Genomic DNA, 7,957 nt, shown 5'->3' on the forward strand with positions numbered 1-7,957 from the left:
AATTTGCAGTAACCGGTGAAAGAGAGCCGAGTATGCAAATGCATATGCAACAAATTTCGTTTGGGTGTGTAAAGCGTATTGTCATGGCTCATTGTTACTGTTTGCAGTGCGTTGTTTTGCAGTAGACAAGTGTTTAGAGAATCCCTTGTCCCATGCAAATCCTTTATGACGTGTACTGTAACATGATGTAGTATGTAACATGATAAGCGTTCGCCGCATGCCAAAATTCTAAAGGTTGAATGTCACTTATCCAATTCTATTTATACGATTGGCTGATAAGGAAACTAAGTATGTATATGCGATGCCATTGGGATGAATATGCATCCAGAAGCCGTTATCTGGATTTCGCGTACGAGAAAATATTAGGTCCCACCGAGATTTGAATTCGGATCGCTGGATTCAGAGTCCAGAGTGCTAACCATTACACCATGGGACCGATCCGCCGTGTAAGTTTAGCGGTTCATGAGTCGTGCAGCCAGCTTCTGTCAATACTTTCCAAGCTACGTAGCAGGACTATAGCTCACCTGGAACTGAGGATACTGCGGAGAAATTGTTTAGCCAATGCGTAGGTGATTGTTTCCATAATAAATCTTTCACACTGCAACTGTATCGTGAACTGGGCACTAAGAGCACCGGTAAGAGCATGAAGGAGTACTTCGCCAAAGCGAAGAATTTAACAGCCAGATCAGTATTCTCAGAACGAAACCAGCTCACTTTGCGCCGTAATTAAAGAAAGAAAACAAAACAATCAAATAACGAACAAAAGTTACGAATATTTTTTTCTCCCATTACACAGAGAGAAAATTTCGTCCTTATTGCACATTAGATACCGCATGTGTTCCTGAATACGCACACCTTGCTATGAAAGAGTGCAAAAATTTGTTGAAGCGTTACACGTTTCAACATTCCATCATTTTCAAATGCTATGAAATACAACACAAAACTGGTATCAAAAGATATTAAAATATGTTACATTTACCATTGGTTAGTGACATAGTATTAACAGTAGAAAATGGTTTTCTAGCTTATCAACGTTCTACATCTACATACATACTCCGCAGTCCACCATACGGTGCGTGGCGGAGGGTACCTCGTACCACAACTAGCATCTTCTCTCCCTGTTCCACTCCAAAACAGAACGAGGGAAAAATGAATGCCTATATGCCTCTGTGAGAGCCCTAATCTCTCTTGTCTTATCTTTGTGGTCTTTCCGCGAAATATAAGTTGGCAGCAGTAAAATTGTACTGCAGTCAGCCTCAAATGCTGGTTCTCTAAATTTCCTCAGTAGCGATTCACGAAAAGAACGCCTCCTTTCTTCCAGAGACTCCCACCCGAGTTCCTGAAGCATTTCCGTAACACTCGAGTGATGATCAAACCTACCAGTAACAAATCTAGCAGCCCGCATCCGAATTGCTTCTATGTCCTCCCTCAATCCGACCTGATAGGGATCCCAAACGCTCGAGCAGTACTCAAGAATAGGTCGTGTTAGTGTTTTATAAGCGGTCTCCTTTACAGATGAACCACATCTTCCCAAAATTCTACCAATGAACCGAAGACGACTATCCGCCTTGCCCACAACTGCCATTACATGCTTGTCCCACTTCATATAGCTCTGCAATGTTACGCCCAAATATTTAATCAACGTGCCTGTGTAAAGCGCTACACTACTAATGGAGTATTCAAACATTATGGGATTCTTTTTCCTGTTCATCTGCATTAATTTACATTTATCGATATTTAGAGTTAGCTGCCATTATTTACACCAATCACAAATCCTGTCCAAGTCATCTTGTATCCTCCTAAAGTCACTCAACGACGACAGCTTCCCGTACACCACAGCATCATCAGCGAACAGCCGCACATTGCTATCCACCCTATCCAAAAGATCATTTATGTAGATAGAAAACAACAACGGACCTATCACACTTCCCTGGGGCACTCCAGATGATACCCTCACCTCCGATGAACACTCACCATCAAGGACAACGTACTGGGTTCTATTACTTAAGAAGTCTTCGATCCACTCACATATTTGGGAACCAATCCCATATGCTCGTACCTTAGTTAGGAGTCTGCAGTGGGGCACCGAGTCAAACGCTTTCCGGAAATCAAGGAATACGGCATCCGTCTGATACCCTTAATCCATGGTTCGCAAATAACATGTGAAAAAAAAGGGGCGAGTTGCGTTTCGCAGGGGCGATGCTTTCTAAATCCGTGCTGATGCATGGCAAGCATCTTCTCTGTCTCAAGGAAATTCATTGTATTCTAACTGAGAATATGTTCGAGAATCGTGCAACAAACCGATGTTAAGGATATTGCTCTGTAATTTTGAGGATCCGTCCTTCTACCCATCTGCGCTTTTTTCCATTCGCTCGGGACTTTACGTTGGGCAAGAGATTCGCGATAATTGTAAGCTAAGTAAGGAACCAATGCAGTAGAGTACTCTCCGTAAAACCGAATTGGAATCCCATCAGGACCTGGCGATTCATTTATTTTCAACTCATTCAGCTGCTTCACAACCCCAGGGATGTCTATCACTATGTCCTCCATACGGGAATCTGTACGAGACTCAAACGGCGGTATGTTTGTACGATCCTCCTGCGTGAAAGATTTCTCAAATGCTAAATTTAAAATTTCAGATTTCGTTCTGCTGCCTTCCGTTGCCAGGCCAGACTGATCAGTGAGTGACTGGATGGAAGCCTTCGACCCGCTTACCGATTTTACGTAAGACCAGAATTTCCCTGGGTTTTCAGCAAGATCTTTTGCTAAGGTATGACGGTGGTAGTGGTTGTATGCTTCGCGCATCGCTCTTTTTACAGCAGTACGAATCTCTAACTTTTGCCTGTCCTCATTCTCCCGATCTTTCTTGTACCGCGAGTGCAACTGTCTTTGCTTCCTGAGCATTCTCCAAATTGCGCTGTAAAACCACGGTGTGTCTTTTCCGTCCGTACCACTTTTTCGGCACATACTTGTCCAATGCGTGATTTACAATGTTGTGGGGCGGTGGGAGGAATTTATTGGTAATATAAAAAGTAGAATGTAAAGTAGAAAAGATGCATTTCCCGGCCGATTAACCATATGTGGGGCGGCGGGTGGAATTATTTGTTATATAAATGTTCCTATTATTTATGCAGTCTTTAATGCTGTTGTTTGCCGTTCTCAACACTGGCTCTCTAACTACAATATTGGCAACCAGAAAATGATTAGCAAAAACGTGAAGCCTGTAATTAGAATTCCTAGTGCCCACTTCACCTGAGAAATGCACTTATAGCTACAGCTTATAGCTCTGAGGAATTAGGAGATCGTCTGGGATTCATAATCAAATACGATTCTATAAAAATGTTCACTATATTCTGAAAGTCACATACCAAAAAGAATCCACACAATCCAACTACCAGAGCAGTTCAGAGTCTAATGCGCTGATGCAACTATAACTGTTCAAATTAAATGTTTAAGTGAATGATCGCCATATTTTGATGATAATGTTCATAAAACGCCACGCTAAATAATGATAGAATGTCTATCCAGCGGCGGCACGTGAAAATACGACATACGCAAACTGAAGATAGATCATTAAAGTCATCCCAGAATTACCATTTCACTCGAAAACGATTTCATGGTTACGCATATCCCGAGTAACTTATTACGGCATCCGAGGCTGTTTACAGCAATGATACCGACGCGACGCGACTCCCGGTACAGGTGGTGTGCTATTCAGCGTCTGGAGAGAACTGGGGCCTATTTCTCTCGCGTCGCGTTCTTATATATAAAGCCGCGGTGCGGACGGCTAAGGGACAACCCCCCGCCTCCAGTACACCTCTTGCAATATGCTGATGACACCGCATTCCTCGCCCTCGCTCCTACCCTCCAACGGTCACAACTCCTTCTTCAGAATCACCTTGACCTTTTTGCTGCATGGTGTAACCAGTGGCTCCTGAAACTCAATCCTTCCAAGACCCAGGCAATCATCGTAGGTCATACCACTCGCTCCTTCCGGCTCCTGGATTTCTCCCTTACTGTCTGCACACGTCCTGTCCACCTCACCCCCACCCTCACCTACCTTGGCCTCACCATTGACCGTCACCTCACCTGGATACCTCATCTCCGCTCCATCCAATCGAAAGCCCACAACCGCCTCCGACTCCTCAAACTCCTCTCTGGCCGGACATGGGGGTTGCACCCCTCTACCATCCTCCACACCTACAAATCCTTAATCCGTCCCATCCTCTGTTATGCCAGTCCTGCCTGGATATCTGCCCCCCCCCCCCCCAAATTCTATCAGTCCCTCCAGATCCTTGAGCGTCATGCACTCCGCCTCGCCTTCCGTATCCGCCTCCCGTCCCCCACGCGGATCCTCTATGATCTCATTCCTTTCCTCCATCTGCTCCTATTCCTCGAACATATCCGCATCCTCTACACCTCCCGCCATCTTGAACCCCCTCACCTCCTGGTTGCTCCTCTCCTCTCCCATCCCCGCCCCCTGCCACGTCTTCACCGTTGTGTCCCCCCTACCCTCCATCTCTACACCCTCCATCTCCTTTCCCAAGGTGGCTTCCGTCAACTCCCCCTCCTGGACGATGCCCTCTCTCCCTCCATTTATCCTTCCTATCAACTCTGATCCTCACTCCCCCTCCTTTCCTCTGTCCTTTCCCTGGGCTCCCTCTTCCCCCCCCCCTTCCGTCCTGTTTTCTCCCCACTAAACCTCTCCCTACTTCCCTTCTCCCCCCCCAAGTCCTTTTGTATTCCCCTCCTCTGCCTACCCCACTCCCTGTCGTGTCTGCCCCCCACCCCTCTTATGGGTCCTCATCCTCCATCAGCTCCTTTCCCGGTTCCCCCCTTCGCTTTTACTCTCCTTTCCCCCCTTTTTTGTTTTCCCATCTTCTGTCCAGTTTCCCCCCCACCTGCTCTCGACTGTGGTATGTCACATTTGCCAACTTTTTAGTGCAGTGTTCCAGTGACTATTCAGTGTTGTTTGTCTTTCTCGTGTTGCGAACAGAAACCATGCTGTCGCTAGGTGTGAATTTTATGTCTTTTGCGAACAGAATCGAGACTGTCGCCGTGTTTTTTAATTGTCTGTCTATTGTTTTCCCTGTCTGCTTCGTATGTATTTTATTAGCATCATCATCCCTCTGTTGTTTGTTTTAAGTTCCACGATTTCTTTTCGCCATGTTACTCTTTAAGTCTCTGATTTTATCGCCTGCTTTTTGTTATTTATTCTCTTGATATTTCTCACAAAATCTGTAGGCTGAAGAGCGGCATACTAAGCTGCTGCCAGCCCGCTCCCTTCGGGGGAATTGAAATTCAATAAAGAAAAAAAAAAAAAAAAAAAAAAAGAAACGGCTAAGGGAACGCTTGATCAATTCCACTCTCCCGACTAGCCGCTGGGCTAGTAATGCACCATTTTAAGTTATCGAATAAATCATTGCTTCCTTTGCTGATGGCCGATGAAGCTCTCAATTTAAATGTGCAATCATCACACAGGTAAGTAATCATAATAAAAGTCTGTCGTGGCTAAGTCAAATATTTTGGGCGAGAGAATTAATTTAATTACACTACACGCAGTAGACGAGCTCTGAACTTGCCCTTTGGAGTTATGCTATTGCTATAGTTTTATAGTTATTCAATTGAAACTTCTCACATTTTTATGATTATAGCGGATCTCCCTTCTACTTAAATTTAAACATCCTAGCTTTATTTATTCGCCTACTTAATCTATCTTGCTTCCTTAATTTCTAAGACAAAAACCAGAAAATCATGAATTTCAACTAAAATTTTAATTTGGGAGATCCAGAATACTGTTTCTACTAAATAATTATGCAAAAGGAATCCAGATATAAATTTTTCAGTTTCTAGCTCCTTTCTGTTGCGCCAATGATTTTTACAGAAAAATGTCCAAATTTCGAAAATGGTTAAAGTTATTGAACTGACATTCAACACATATTGATTTAGTATTACTCCTGACATGCTAGAAACGTTTCAGGTTATTTACTTGATTTTTAAAGTATTGCGCAACATTTATGACGTCAGAGCTAGTTACAGTGGACTGGCTGGCACACAATGGAAAGACTGAGTGAATTTTATACGGCGTGAGTAGGCTGCTTCCCTACAATGTGTATAAAATTTGCCCATAATTCTTCCACGTCGATCGTACTGGAAGTCGATTCATTTACTAAGTGGGATGCTAACGACTGCTTTCTAGTAAGAATACTCTCCTAGCCCTCTTGACTGACTTTTTAACTTTCGTAACCATAGTCGTAATGACAACATCATGATCACTAATCCCTGTCTCAACACTGACACCGTCGATGAGGTCTCATCTGTTCGTGGCTACCAGATCTAAAAATTTCCATTACGCGTTGGCTGTCGATTTAGCTGCTCAAGACAGTTTTCGGATAATGCGTTCAAAAGTAATTCACATGACGGCTTGTCTGTACCTCCTGTAATGAATCCATAGACACCCCAGTCTATACTAGGTATGTTGAAGTCGCCTCCGACTAATACAGCATGATTCGGGTACTTCTGCGATACAGAGTGTAGACTCCCTTTGAATGGTTCTAGAACTGCCACGTTATCTCAATCACAAAAAATTGTTCAATAGATGCATTTTATCTCGTCATCATTCTCAACCACCAAAGAACAACTTGAAAACCCGGTGGACTAAACCGCCAGGCGGTGCCGGGTACACAGTTCTCGCTACATTTGTTTATTCACAACTAAATTTCCGTCGTTACTTCGTGTAAGTTGTTGTTGTTGTTGTGGTCTTCAGTTCTGAGACTGGTTTGATGCAGCTCTCAATGCTACTCTATCCTGTGCAAGCCTCTGTATCTCCCAGTACCTACTGCAACCTACATCCTTCTGAATCTGCTTAGTGTATTCATCTCTTGGTCTTCCTCTACGATTTTTACCCTCCACGCTGCCCTCCAGTACTAAATTGGTGATCCCTTGATGCCTCAGAACATGTCCTACCAACCGTTCCCTTCTTCTAGTCAAGTTGTGCCACAAACTCCTCTTCTCCCCAATTGTATTCAATACCTCCTCATTAGTTATGTGATCTACCCATCTAATCTTGAGCATTCTTCTGTAGCACCACATTTCGAAAGCTTCTATTCTCTTCTTGTCTAAACTATTTATCGTCCATGTTTCACTTCCATACGTGGCCACACTCCATACAAATACTTTCAGAAACGACTTCCTGACACGTAAATCTATACTCGATGTTAACAAATTTATCTTCTTCAGAAACGCTTTCCTTGCCATTGCCAGTCTACATTTTATATCCTCTCTACTTCGACCATCATCAGTTACTTTGCTCCCCAAATAGCAAAACTCCTTTACCACTTTAAGTGTCTCATTTCCTAATCTAATTCCCGCAGCATCACCCGACTTAATTCGACTACAGTCCATTATCCTTGTTTTGCTTTTGTTGATGTTTATCTTATACCCTCCTTTCCGTTCAACTGCTCTTCCAAGTCCTTTGCTGTTTCTGACAGAATTACAATGTCATCGGCGAAGCTCAAAATTTTTATTTCTTCTCCATGGATTTTAATACCTACTCCGAATTTTTCTTTCGTTTTCTTTACTGCTTGCTCAATATACAGATTGAATAACATCGGGGAGAGGCTACAACCCTGTCTCACTCCCTTCCCAACCACTGCTTCCCTTTCATGTCCCTCGACTCTTATAACTGCCATCTGGTTTCTGTACAAATTGTAAATAGCCTTTCGCTCCCTGTATTTTACCGCTGCCACCTTCAGAATTTGAAAGAGAGTATTCCAGTCAACATTGTCAAAAACTTTCTCTAAGTCTACAAATGCTAGAAACGTAGGTTTGCCTTTCCTTAATCTTTCTTCTAAGATAAGTCGTAGGGTCAGTATTGCCTCACGTGTTCCAACATTTCTACGGAATCCAAACTGATCTTCCCCGAGGTCGGCTTCTACCAGTTTTCCCATTCGTCTGC

General features: G+C 43.5%; 1 non-coding gene across 1 annotated transcript; it reads right to left on the reverse strand.

Moving 5' to 3' along the window:
* Window positions 1-364: 364 nt before the first annotated feature.
* On the reverse strand, window positions 365-436 carry Trnaq-cug (transfer RNA glutamine (anticodon CUG)). The gene has a single exon. It is a non-coding gene; the product is annotated as a tRNA-Gln (tRNA).
* Between the last annotated feature and the right edge of the window lie 7,521 nt (window positions 437-7,957).

This window comes from Schistocerca cancellata, chromosome 2 (genome assembly GCF_023864275.1).
Source record: "Schistocerca cancellata isolate TAMUIC-IGC-003103 chromosome 2, iqSchCanc2.1, whole genome shotgun sequence".
Taxonomy (NCBI): domain Eukaryota; kingdom Metazoa; phylum Arthropoda; class Insecta; order Orthoptera; family Acrididae; genus Schistocerca; species Schistocerca cancellata.